This window comes from Ambystoma mexicanum, chromosome 8 (genome assembly GCF_040938575.1).
Source record: "Ambystoma mexicanum isolate Mex_15411 chromosome 8, UKY_AmexF1_1, whole genome shotgun sequence".
Lineage (NCBI taxonomy): Eukaryota > Metazoa > Chordata > Amphibia > Caudata > Ambystomatidae > Ambystoma > Ambystoma mexicanum.
This window is the reverse complement of record NC_090929.1, coordinates 344,831,402-344,845,597: the sequence shown is the minus strand read 5'-3', so window position 1 is coordinate 344,845,597 and position 14,196 is coordinate 344,831,402. Positions and strand designations below refer to the sequence as shown.

At 46.3% G+C, this 14,196-nt stretch overlaps 1 long non-coding RNA gene across 1 annotated transcript in view; it reads right to left on the bottom strand.

Moving 5' to 3' along the window:
- Positions 1–14,196, bottom strand: part of LOC138471924 (uncharacterized) — a 743,124-nt gene that overhangs the window by 705,394 nt on the left and 23,534 nt on the right. Inside the window, exons 2-3 of the long non-coding RNA XR_011268534.1 lie at positions 13,169–13,252; positions 13,048–13,095 (exon numbers count right to left, since the gene is read on the bottom strand). This is a non-coding gene — a long non-coding RNA (uncharacterized lncRNA). The remainder of the gene's footprint in view (positions 1–13,047; positions 13,096–13,168; positions 13,253–14,196) is intronic.

Sequence of the window (14,196 nt, the reverse complement as noted above, 5' to 3'; positions counted from 1 at the left end):
TACCCCGCTGTTGCCTGGAGTATTGCGTGTGAAACTTCCCGCGCACCCCCAAAATACACATACCCCGCTCGCACAAGGCCTATTGTGTGTGAAACTCCCTGCGTAACCCCGAAATACACGTACCCCGCTCTCGCCTGGATTATCGCATGTGAAACTCCCCGCGTACCCCCCAAATACACGTACTGCGCTTGCCCAAGGCCTATCGCGTGTGAGACTCCCTGTGCACCCCCGAAATACACGCAGGCACCCCATCGACCCTGGACATGGGGAGTTGAGAGCACCACAGGCAGCCCACTCACCCTCCCCATGCCCCGCAGGCAGCCCATCCACCCTGGGCATGCCGGACAGGCAGCCCACGCCACATGGGGTGCTTTTTCTATGCAATTTACCTGACGCGAGAGGGGTACGCGTATTCCGAGGGGTGCGCCAGTACATTTTCACGCTTTTGGCTGCCCTGAGCGGGGTGCGCATAGTATTTTCATGCGATTACAGTGTACCCGCCCTGTAAACTGGTGCAGGGTTAGCACAGCCCTTTGTGCTGCATTGGGGATTTCAATGCCTTTTCCTTGCGCAAGGGGCGTTCTTGGGGGCGTAACTGGCGCTGCAGGATGTTCTCTGCGCCAGCGCTCAAAATGGCTTGGTAATTCCATGAATACGCGGTGCGCCAGAATGCTGTTTAGCGCACACGGCTGGCGCACGCTCTCTCTCTGTGCTGCTCGCGTGCGCTGCCTCTGCGCTTGAATCTATGAATTACCCCCTCTGTCTTTTTCACCGCTTTTTTTGCTCCTAGGACTTCGAAAGAAATCCCTCTGTAACCTGTGCCCCTGCCTTTCCAAGATGGAACTAAGCGCATTTGTTGTGATTTCTTAGCATGCCTCTCTCACAATGGCCGTTTTTCAGCAGGTGAAAAACAAAGAAAAGAAATAGGCACAGCCTTTTTGATTAGTGAATACAGTAAATAAAGTTAACTCAAATTTAACAAATTATTTGGTGCAAAATCACTTATGCACAAAAGTGGATGTAGAACCATTGGAGTCTGCGGATATGTGCCTCAGCTCTGACTGCATCCAATTAGTCAATACTACAGAACATTTATTGAAAAAATAACCATTCAGTCATATATTATAGAAAGCATTTTTTAATGTACTTGCATCTTCTTTAAATGTTGATAGGCAGGCAATAATGGGCAATGTGTTTCAGACTGTGCAGGGTCCTTCATCAGGGCAATGTCTACCCAGAAGTTGCACCTAGAAAACCACACTAAGTGGTGTCATAATGCCAAAACTAAAAATTCAGATGCTTGCTTACGCCAGATGTCCATGCCATTTTTTTTTAGCATGAAATGCCTACATTTAAAAAAAAGCTGCATTACTGGGAGAATATATGAGGTCAAAAGCAATGTTTTCTCTGGCGATCGAATGACAGGCAGCGCCATTCTGTAGCGGCTCTCCTTCCACCACACTTCAGAATAAAGGATATTCCCTTCTAAAGGGTGGAGCAGTAAATTACAGTGCGAAAGCAAAGTGCAATGCTTCTTTGCCTTTATTTACCAATGCAGCCCATTTTCAATTACTTTCAAGATGGAGAAGGAGCAGGAAGCAGAGTTAACATCTCCGCTGTGCTTTCCTCCTTTGTCTTGAAAGTGCGCCATATTTTAGGCCCGCGTGAGATGTTCATGCAGTCACACAATGAATGCGCTCCCATGGAATCCACCTCCGTTTAGCACCTGCTAAAAGCCGGCAACACCACAGCGACCCATTTATAAATGCTGCCTGCAAAACGTAATCTGTAGGCGCCATTTGCTTTTTTAATAAATACAGAAAGTAAAAGTGAAGATTAATGGTGATTTCATCTGATTTTATTGTTCAATTGTACACTCTGCTTTGTAAATATTTAAAATTGCATGCAGGTGACCCAGCAGCATGCAGTGCCAATGTTGTCATTCCCCAGAATGCCATAAAGAATGTTGGGCAAATGTGCCCCATTTTCTCAGTCAAATGCTTGGTATGGTATGGTATTGTTTATTTATGTAGCGCCTATACACAGGCAAGTGTTTCAAAACTCTCAAGGAGGGTGGGAAAAAGGCGAAATAATATTCTGTACAGGCAGAGTGAGTGAGTAAAAAATACATTTAACAGTTTGGGAGATAGCAAATAGGTCTGACGGCAATTAAGGCGTGAAGACAAGGGAGAACAGCAGGGTCGGATTGGCCTCTCGGCCTTTTGGCCGAAATCGTCCCTAGGGAGTGGGGGCTGGTTTCTGGCAATGTCTGGGTCGGTTTGGGGCAAAAAATGTGAAAAGAAATATTTTTTTCAAAAAGCATTTCATCCTTCTTAGGTTGATAAATGAGTACCAAAACAGGTTGGGTGATATTGTATGCATATTTGTTCTATAAAAAAGAGCTTAAGCGTAAGTGCTATACAATAACATATTATCATTTGGCCTTGGATGTCTACCAATGCTATTTGATGACACTTCCTGTTTTGTTAAGGGGTGAAAGGTCGTGTTTCATCGCTTCCCGGGATGTCATTTTGGTATGGGGGTCAAATGACATCAGATGTCATCAGAGGTCAAGGGTCGTGAAGCGAGGGGTAGGCCACTTTTTAGAGGCGAGGGATGGGCCACTATTTTTGGGTTACCGGGCCTATTTCTTGTCCCAGTTCGACCCTGGAGAACAGACATACATACTATCTTCAGGCGTGGTGCGTACGGATCAAGCCAGTGCACAGAGGGTCACGGGTGGGGAGTTGAGAGCACCCGGTCAGTTGAGACTGGAGTAAGTGCAGAGAGAGCCTCTCTCTAGGGTACATTTCTCAAGTGCATTGAGTGTGGGTGAGGTGTCGGTCCTGAGGCAAGTGTGAAAGATGACTGGTGGGGCTGGCGGGGACCAATGAGACTCTGAGGTATACCCGACGGTCGGCAGTATGCTGTAAGGAAGAGGAGGGAGAGAGGGAAAACAGAGAACTGGGTTAGCAGGGTAGAGGGAGAGAGAAGGAAGAGGAGAAGAGGGAAGTCTTGAGGAGTTTCCAGAATTTAAGGAGATCTGGCTCAAGACAGAGGGCGGCAGGGAGACTATTCCAGAGGGAGGCACCTGCTGAGGATAAGTATCTCCCTCCAAATCTCTGCTTGGAGGACCGGCTCACTTTCAGAAGGTTGGAGGTAGATGAGTGGAGGGCTCGTGAGGGACAGTATTTCTGTAGGCAGCGTTGCAGGTAGGCACGTCGCAGGCCCCAGAAAGCCTTGTGAACAATGCAAAGGGTCTTGAATTTGATCTTTGTAGGCACAGGGAGCCAGTGAAGGGATTTCAGGGCAGGAGAGATGCAGTCCCTGGGCTTGAGGACAAGGATAAGTCTTGCAGTTCTGTTCTGGATGAGTTGCAGACGGTGCAGGGCAGAAGAAAGGAGGTTGAGGAAGAAGCTGTTGCAATAGTCCAGCCTGGAGAGAACCAGGGCTCTGGAGACAGTGAGCCTCTGGGGGAGAGGTGGGAAAAAGAGAAAAGGTAGAGTACCTCTGAGGAGGTGAAGCTTCTCTTGTCTTATACTATATTCAGGGCTGGAATTGGGCAGCATCTGCCAAAAGATGTCTCCCTGGACCCCAACATTCAAATGCTTTAATGCCTCAAATGGATTCGGACAGTGGTTATTAGGATCAAGGGCAAGACACTTACGCACAAGACTACTCCATACTCTCATAGGGATTCCTGTTAAGATTAAACTCTGCAGGAAATATTTCAGTACAATAGTTTAGGTTTAAAAGGCGTGCACCTTTTATATTTTGCTTGCAACATTATTGGAAACCTCCCACCTGTGGGATATGTTTCAGTTGTTCATGATTAACCTTCTGAGAAGAAAATGTTTATTGGAGGGGGGGCTAAGAATATTAGCCACCCTCCTCCTACCGCCCGCTCGCCACTGGTGCCCGGTGGATCCCACAGAAAAATAAGGAAAAAAAAAACAATTTCCAGCACTGACTAAATCCCTTATTTTCAGTTAGCAATGAGGAGGTCCAGCCCCCACGGTTTATTTATAGATACGGGATGTCCCTCCCCCGCCTCTCTGATATCTCTGGAAGGCATATGTGCGCGTGTCCTTGCCCCTAGTCGCCTGTACTCCGCCCACCAGCACACTGCATCCTTCCCGCGTTCTTACAGTCCTTTCTTCTCTGGCGTCCATGGGAATCCCTGCGAGCGAGGCACGCGCTCAGCAGCTCGCCCCCACAGGCTCTCTAATGAGCCGGGCGGCTGTGCGCGGCACCCATTCGCGTGTAGAGTCACCTCTCCAGTCAGGCAGATGTCGCCGTTTCCGCACTGCAGCAGTTGGCGTCTGATATGTTGGGTTAGGGTCTGTCTTCATGACTTCCCGGACGCCGGGACTGGTGCAAAATGCACACGTTCCGTAACTCCTCGCCCCTGCAATTCTCTGGGAGCTTGATATGGGAATGGGAGGAATTAATGTCATGACAGGGCTGAGCAATATAGAGCATGTAGATTAGGTCGAATGCCCGCCGTTTGCTGCCTGCCACAGCTGTTAAAGTCGTGTGGCCAGATGTGCCGAGAAGTGGAGGGTCACTAAGCATACCAATGGTTTTCCATATGTCTTCGACACTTCTTTACGTGTATTACAAATATTCTCAAAAAAGTCAAAAGACCTTACCAGCGCCGGCACCGTTTTGTTGCGCGAGACAACATCCCATGTACGTCCCACAAGCCACGAATGAACATTTCGCATTCACAGGTGGGGCAAGGGAAACTTTACCGTGGACCCAGCCTGGAGCTCGTGCTAGACTGTCTTTCTTTCTTTCTTTCTTTCTTTCTTTCTTTCTTTCTTTCTTTCTTTCTTTCTTTCTTTCTTTCTTTCTTTCTTTCTTTCTTTCTTTCTTTCTTTCTTTCTTCCTCCCTTCTTTCTTTTCCATTCTTGCTAGCTCCTTCCCATCAATCTAAAAAAACAATAAACAAACAAACAAGAGCCTCATCTTCCTCCATTGCATCTATTCATTCACCCATCCCATCTCCTGTCTGTGTCCACCCATTCACCCCTTCATTTTTTATTTACACTTATTTATTTATTTATGTTGTCATTTGTATAGTGCACAAAACCCAGAGGTATCTAGGCGCTTTTAGCTTAAGCAGTTGGTTACTTTAGTTTCTTGCAATAGTGACATGTTACAAGCTTAGCATGATACATCACATTCTGAGTTACGAGTAGGTAAAAATCAGCATATTTTATGAACACACTTTGCCCAAGCCTCATCTTATTGTAAGGGGTGCTACGTAAAAATACGCAGTTACCAGTAGGTAAAAATCAGCTTATTTTAGGAACACACTTTGGAAAAGCCTCACCTTATAGTACGGGGTGCTAAATCAAAATATGCAGTTACAGGTAGGACAATTAAGTTATTTAAGGAACACACTTTGGAAAAGCCTCACCTCATGGCACGGGGTGCTAGAGCAAAATATGCAGTTACCAGTAGGAAAATCAAGTTATTTAAGGAACACAGTTTGGAAAAGCCTCACCTCATGGTACTGTGTGCTACTTCATAATATGCAATTACATGAAGGTCAATCCGAAAGTAAATAGATTACATACAACCCAGGGCTGCACAAAGACAATCTGGTGGTTGCAAGTGGGTGATGTGCGACACAGCGCACGGCTGCGCTGAGTAAGTCCAAAATGTTATAAATTGCATACAGGCAAGGCATCCCAGAGCCAAACTAAGAGTACAAAGCTTACATACAACACAACCTGGGCTGTACGGGGCAATCCCCTAGTTACACGTAGGAAATGTATAACCAAGCACGATGCAGCGCAAATTTAATTAAGGGTGGTAAGCAGCGGTGGCATTGTGTTGTTGGGGTAGGACGAGGTAGTGAGATCCAGATGCTGCAGCATGCTATGGTGGATGAATGAAGCAGCTTGGGTGAAGGCATGGGTAATGAACTACTGCAGGGAAGAGCGTATGGGACAAGATCGTATTGCTTGTAAAAGGGGCTAGTAGAGCATAACGGCAGGGGAGGAGGGAAGGGTATGGGCGGGTGAAGAGGGGGAGCAGCAGGTGATTTAGGAAGCTGGTGATTTAGAACATGTGGACGAGATGCAATACGTGCACTTTTAAAACATTTAGCAGACAAAAGCACCAGTGACTGATACCTTGATGCTGTGGTAGGATAAAGAGGCCAGCAGTGAGGCTGTGTATGGTGTTGCAATTTGGCGGGGCGGGAAGTGCAGGGATGTAGGCGCCAGTGTCCAGGGTCAGCCAAGACAGGTAGTAGCCTTAGGCTGCTGCCTTCGGCTGGTGCTAGCTCTGCCTCCGCTTTCCGCCTCCGGGACTGCAGTCTAGATGGGGGATGCTGCAGCCAATGGGCATCCATGGTGCTGCTTGGTGGATGCAGGAAAGGTAATTCATGGTGAAACTCTGTGTCCTTCGTGTCGGCCATCTTAGAATGCATGAGGCGGCATTCAAGTAAATGCAGGCTAGGTATTCTTGAGGGGGAAATGAAGGATGACTTCTCTCCTAAGCAGGGGGCACGGAGTGAGGCCAAGGCAGGTAGTAGCCTTAGGCTGGTGCCTTCATTCACTTATTATTATTATTATTATTATTATTATTATTATTATTATTATTATTATTATTATCACCTCCAGACCACCCCCTCCACTAGGGTTCTGTATCTGTACCATACAGTCCCCCTCCCACATTTCTTCTGCACTTATCAGATATACCTTATCTGACTAACTTTCACCTGCTACTTTCTGGCTGCACTACCATGGTTTAGCACCCATATTTATTTATTTTATTTAATATTTATTCTGTTTATCTCCTCTGCTCTGCACTTTCCACCTCCCGTCCATGCACTTTCCCCCCTTTTCCCTTTTCCATGCACTTGCACTTTCTTAAATGTGACTGGGCCTAGTAAGATCGCTGTTTTCTTTTTTTTTTTGTTCTCCCTTGTTCCCCTCCCTTTTTGCCTGGTCGCGCTCTGAAACACTTGTGTACAAGCGCGATATAAATAAAATATCATTTAATTCTTTCATTTTTTCTCTCCTCCATGTATTCGTCCTTCATGAATCCATGTGGGCATATATTCTGCCATCATCCGTCGACCAATGGCCTTTATCTTGCCATGCCTCCATTGCCTATAGCCCATCCAGCCCTTTCCCCTTTATAAACCCATCAATTCTCCTTTGATTCATTTTTCCATCCTTCAATCATCATTTCCCCATCCACTTTTCTAATTTCCCCTCTCCATTCGTCTCTTCTTTGGCATCTCCCTTTATCTGTCTCCCTCTATCGCCATCCCCTTCTCTCTCTCACTCACTATGTCTCACTCCCTCTCTCTCTCTCACTCTCTCTCTCTGTGAAAGTTCAACCAGAGCTGAACATTTGAAGGTGTTTATGCATGATTTTCCAGTTTTGCCACCCCAAACACACGTGTGTGGATGCCTGGGTAAAGAAGTGCCAGTTTTAGCCATAATTGCCCTTTATGACATGCACACTAAACCATGCCTGAACTGTGACATGAAATTTGGCTCTGACACCAATGAAAAGGTGGCCCAAAGTGGCAAATGGCAATCCAACCCTTTTGTGACAGACTGTTTGAGAAGTCCCGAAAGTGGAGTTATTAGGTAAAATGTGTAACAAATTGCAAGAATATGGCTGCATTATAAGTTTGCCGGTATACCGCTGGTAATTCCGGTGGGATGGCGGCAAACTGTCCTACCGTTACTGGCGCCTGATATATCGGAATTTCCAGGATGTTACAGGTGGCGGTAAGGGCTGTAAATCCCCATTCCATGGAGTCCTTGGAGGGGATTTCCAGGATTTCCGGCACCGGTAAAACCAATGTCGAAAATACCAGCTGTGTTTTGGACGTGGGGGGATGATTTACCTCCAGCTCTTGGCTGGAGATAAATCAGTGACCCCCCACCAGCAAACCTATAGTTTTACAGTGCGGGAAAAGTGCTGGTCACGATATTGCCAGCACTTTTCCTGCACTGCCAAACTTCAAGGCCCATATATTTAGTAACACTGGTCAAAACTACTATCTGCACAGTGAAGTAACTCAGTAGACTGTCCAAGTTTGGCCCATTCTGACTGAAGGAACTGGCCCACACTAGCATCTGGTCCTTTAGTATGATTGATGCATTGGGAAGGGTGGTCAACTACGCCATCATTGTCCCAAGATTTTCCAGATGAGCAGTAACCGAGACCCGTAGTTCAGGGCATGGGATGTGAACAATAGCTTGAATGCATCACATCAAAAGAAACATTATAAAGAATATAGCTTTCAAGGCTTTCACCCTAACTTATTATGTAAATACCTTCCAGTGAGCAGTTAAGAAGATTCCCCACAGGAATTCGTTTTGACAGCCTTCTCACCTTGGAATACGTCGGTAGTTGGCCTGGCTTCGCATATGATGATCGTAAGTGTCGTCTTTGTAAAATTCAGGTTAAAACTATTTGCTGCATTCTAACGGCATGCCTGGTATTATATAGGGCCTCTTTACTAGTTTGGTGGTAGCCCTGCATGTAAAACTGGCAGGCTGCCGCCAAACTTGTGATTTTTTCCGGCACCTGCGAATGGGCAATTACCGGGACATTCTGGCCCCGCCATTTGCCCAGTCGCGGGCACTTGAATAAACTGCTGCCCATTCCCATTTGAGCCCAAAAGGGCTCAAATGGGAAGGTCAGAATGGTGCCGGTGAATCCGACATGCTGTGCTCGCTGGTGCAAAGGCACCCGCGAGCACAACTCGGTACCGTAGTTCCCAGACCGGCAAACTTGTAATGAGGCCCATAGTGCCTATTTTAAGGGTTATGTACCAATGGTGCCCCATATGGATTTCATTGAGACCGACCAATTCTAGAGTGGTCTCCATGGCGCTGAATCTAGCCAGAGCACAGCAGCTGCCTTCCATGAATGGCAAGAAGCACTTCTTTTAATCTAATCAAGTTTGATTTTACGAAGTTAATTGGTCTTTCTTAGCGTGGGGATAATGCCATCTTGTCTATGCACTTTAGGGCTAATTTATGATCCTTTTAACAAATGAGATTTTTGTTGATAATGAATTGTAATTTTAAGTGGTTTTGTAACATGTTTTATTATATTATCCTAATTTTTAACAAAGCTTAAATATGATGTCTAATGATTTGCTAATGGATTTACTTGTTCTTCTGTGCTAACGGTTTTGTATAACCAAATGCACTAAATAGAAAAACAAACAAACAAAACAAACGCTGGCATCTTGGTGATTTGCTCGCCCTAGAGGCCAGACACAACCTGCCCTAAAAGTAGGGTTTTGTAACCTTCCTCTTCACACACCTTCAAAACACTAAGTGCAAAGAAATAAACAATTGGCTTCATCCGCCTGTATAATTTATTACCCATTCTTTTTTGATATAACCTATCACCCATGTTAATGAACCACCCTTTGCTGATGGCATCTGAAGCAGTTCACCCGCAATTGGGGCAGTATAAATTACCCACAAATAAATAAATATATTCAAGTGTACCTTTTGATGGTCTGCTTGCTCCACGCCTAGAGAATTATGGAACATATCATTTTTTTCATTTCTTTTCAAGTCATTAAATTAAAGTATTTTCCAATATACCATGAACTTGCTCAATGTATAGAACTCAAGGGTGCCTGCGTGTGTGGGCCAGCCTCTCACGAGCCACGGGGATTGCTAGGCTTCCTGTCAGATTTTTTTTTAAAATCCCGACCATGGGCCTCATTATGAGTTTGCCGGTCCGGAAACAAGGGTGCCGGTAGGCTCACCGGCACCCCTGTTTCAGGACCAGCAAACTACGTGTCTGCCTGCCGTGGCCGCTTTGCCCAACAGGTCTGACCCCGGTGGACACAGCGGCCATGGTAGGCAGACTCCTCACGAAAGCGCCGGCACCATTAACAACTGTGCCGTTGCTTCCGAGTTCCCACTCCCATAGAATCCTATCAGACTCTATGAATGGGAATTTATATTTTACCGGCACCTGACTTCCCGGGCCGCCGGAGTTGTAATCTCCCGGTGGCACCGGGAAGTCAGCCGCTGGTAAAATATTACGAGTCAGGCGGCAACCTGCAGGTAGTACCAGCAGGGTTACCGCTGGACTCGTAATGAGGATCATGTTGTTTGGCAAATCTAAACTTTTTTGTCAGTAATTACGAGTTTCGCTGTAATTTGGGAGAAAATCTGTCGAATTACAGCCAAAATTGACCGCTATCGCCACTCACTCCCATGGAATTACCACGGGTTCAAGAATGATGGAGCAGCTGTGTTAGTCCCGCTCTATGGAGTACATAGGACTCTGCAGGTATTCTTTTGTGGAATTATCCCAGGTCTTTCTGACAATTTTCAGCACTAGATCAGACAATTTACCTCAGGAATTAGGCTAGAGGTACATCCTCCAAGGTGCAGAACTGTGGGGGTGAAAGGAAAGTAACAGAATTACCGCCACCTTTGACTGCATTGCCATGCTCATAGTGAGGACCTTTGTATTTTTGGTTTATCCCAAGCTTTTTATTAGTTCATCCCGTACATAGATATCCTTCAGTGCCACCAACATGTATAGGGAACTGTGCAGATGGCCCTTCTTTTAGTCTAAAATTGCTCAATATTTTGTGGTTCCTCACGCGCAAATGCAAATCCTAGTAATCCAGTAGAGGTACTGTTGTCCTGACTGTTCTGAGGCTATCAATACCATATATGGCAGGGTTTTAGTTTCGGCTAATACTGTACACAGGAACAAGACCTATGAGTCAAACCAGCCAATGCTCCAACGAGTCCTCGAACTGCGCTTTACCTGCTTGAAGCCTGATGCTCGGATACCGTATGACAATTGTTGTGCACACAGACATTATTTACCAGAAAGGCAAGACCTTTATTCAGGCAGATGTAAATGTGGACCTCCCATCTGGTTGCTGTGGAATACTTTTGCACCACATTCATAATGATTTGGACGTCACAGCAAGGTGACCAGTGCCATTGCTCCCAGTGAACATCCAGGGATTTGGTAGACCTTCTTCAGAATTGTTCATGGCAATCCCATCACTTTTGTCAAGGCGAGATCATCTGCCACCTTTCTTGAGAAAATGTGTGGGTAATTCTAATTCCCCGAAGCAGAGCAGTGTGGTGGATTTCGCCCAGACGTATAGAGATGCAGGTTGGGCCAAGCGTCCACCATCAAGTCTGGAAGGCGTTCTAACATTGGCGTTCACTCTGTGAGTGAGACTTTGGCCTTACCCTAACTAGGGCATCAACCTAACTATTCAATGGCAAACAGAGGCAGATGAAAAGCAGATCATTACATAAATCAAAGGCAGCTCCAACTTGAGGTTACACTGGGAGTGTTGGCTGGATTAACCTCAGAGCGGACCGGCCTACCTATCAGGCAGTCGAGAAGCCACATCCCACCACAGTGGCAGCCTTTGCCAGGAGCATCTCCTTGTATACAACCTGAACTCCAAGAGTTCACACCATCAGATTAAGGAGAAGTCATTCCGCCACCAGACTTAACCAAAGCGAGTTCCTCTACCTGGATTCTGGCAGAGGATATTGATCCAGTGAAATCCAAATCTAACTGAGAACATGCCTGCTGGGGAAGTCGATGATAGATGATTCCTGTCAAAGTGCAGATCTAGAAGAGCTCTTGCCAGTGGTAAATCTGTTCTGGAAAACAGTAGAGGTAGAGAACTTGGGGGAAGTCTTTTGTTTTGACACAGTACCGATGCAACTGTTTCCTCTGGGAATTACCCTGATTTTGGACAAAAAACGAGTCCTGGTGGCTGTGAAGGCCAAACTGAGACACAGCATATCACAAAGTACCAAAACCCCACCAAGAAACGAACCATCTGAGCAGATTTAACAGCAAAAGCAATTTCTCTGATGGCGCTGGGGCAAATAAGAACAACAGCTTTTAGAACTTTTTATGCCAGAGATATACCTAGAGTTGGCTGGACTAGAAGAAAGTGGAGCTTGGGGAGGGCAGGAGGCTGGAAAAGCGGCCCAGAAGACTGGGGTAATAAGGAGACTGGATGCTGCAGGGGAGGCCCAGGAAAATTGGAAAAGAGAAGCCCAGCCAGCTGGGGAATGAAAGGTCCAGAATTTTGGGAGGAAAGGGACACAGCAGGTTGGGGGACAAAGACTCAATGGGCTTAGAGGAGGAAGATCCAGAGGGCTGTGATGAGAAAGATCCAGAAGAATGGGGAGGATAAAGACCCAGAAGGCTGGGATGAGAATGACTCAGAGAGCTGGAAAAAGTAATTATACCACTAAATGTGGACAAGAAAAGAGAAGGAGATAGCAGAAAGAGAAAGGAGTTGGTGGAGAAGTTCCTGAACGAGGTTGAACAATTGAGAAACATCCAGAAGAAGAAAGAGAGGGGTCAGGGTGAATTGGAACCATGGTGGAATATGAAGTAGGTTAAGGAGGGGGTGGAAGGATAAATTAAGTAAACGAGTGGTAAAATATCAAGGAGGTGATACAGAGATATGTGCAGAAGGAGTGGTGTGATGCTAAATGGGGGAAGGAGACAGTACACCAGCAGAAAAGCAGAAAACCAATAGCGTGGGTGAGTAGGTGGTAGATCGTAGGGCACAAAGAGGTACACCCAGAATGGGTGGAGGAACTTGCTTGTGGAGAGGCATCTAGGCGGGTCAACAAAAGCTAAGAACAAAGAGTGAATGTCATGATTAGGGCCCCCAAAACCCCCTAGCATGCCTTGCATGCACACAAAATCCATCATGTAGCCCCTAGGATTCACAGTACCGCACAGTCACAGAATGGGTGCAGATGGACTACTGTAGTGTGTGGATGGAGATAGATGCGGTTTCAGCATGGTCACCCTCAATGAAACAGCAAGTCTCCTGAGACCTCCAAAATCATGTACTCTATTTTGCAGGAAATCATAAAGTCTTGTGAGACTTCTAAATCACATCCTCATCTTGGATAGGCAGGGCTATATAAGTACCACCCATCCTCAAACACATGCTGAGTGTTTCGCGTCCAACACTGCACCAGCTCCTGTGAGCCGCTCTGGCTCTTTTCAGCCACTTACCTAACGACACCACCATTATTTTTCCACCGCCGGATATTCTGCCAACACCTGTAAATAAAGAAGCTGTCATCAGTCTGAAGCCCACGCGAAGAGCAACACACCAACAGCAGGGTAATCTCACTTGCATCTCTTCATGTTGAACCCCTTCTGGGAACTCTGCCATTGCGGTCTTGGGCACCCACGCCATCACCTTCATTATATGGACCTGCAATAGAAAGAACAACATATTAAAGATTGTTTCTACAGGCAAGATGTCAGGGCACAACAGAAATCAAACAAGTAAGGCATTAAGAGTTAATTCACATTACCAAGATATTTTGGATATAAAAAAGAGGTCAGGGCGCCCCTCTGCAAGAAAGAACATGGCATGATACACTGCTTACGTGCACCCATAAATTACTTCGGAACCCCGGTTGAGTACATGCATCTTGAAATCTGACATGCAACCCCACCTCCGCACTGCAAATCCTACGTGCAAGTGTGCTAACGCATGCCTTCGGGTGGTGAATCACATGAAGGACTTCTGCAGCCATTTCCCAGCCGGAAGGTTGCACGATCAGATCCATGAATATGTCTTGTGCCGCCAATTGTGGGCGTGTGAGGGACTTCCCAGCCCTCTGCTCAAGCCACGGCCACGTTCTACGTGGAGTCTCACGCAAGCCCCTTAATGGCTCGCAGAAATGTGCCGAGCCTGCGCTAACTCCACGCAAGTCCAGGAAAAGTACTGTGCATCCAATTCCACAAACTGACAAACAGGGATTTGCGTGCAGAATGGTGCACAAGTACTCTATTTCTCAAGCAAATCATTCCATTAATCAGGCCCTAAGTATTAGGCATTTGCCAGGTACTGCTATTAGATGCACAGGTACTCAAATCATTTTGCACCTGTTACCATGAATGGCCCTTTAATACCACTACGGTTCTTCCTGACAAGTGCCTTTCCCATACCTACACAAAAGCCCAAACTGTTGACATTGCCAATGCTTGTTTGCTCCAACCCCACCCAATAGATGGGCATGCCAGTGCTTCGTTTGTGGCAGAGTCTATGCTAAATTACAGACATAATTTACTTAATGTGTGTGAACAGAAGGTTGAAATGAGCACAAAACAATGGGGCAGAGAGACACTTGAGGCCAGAAGGAATAACTG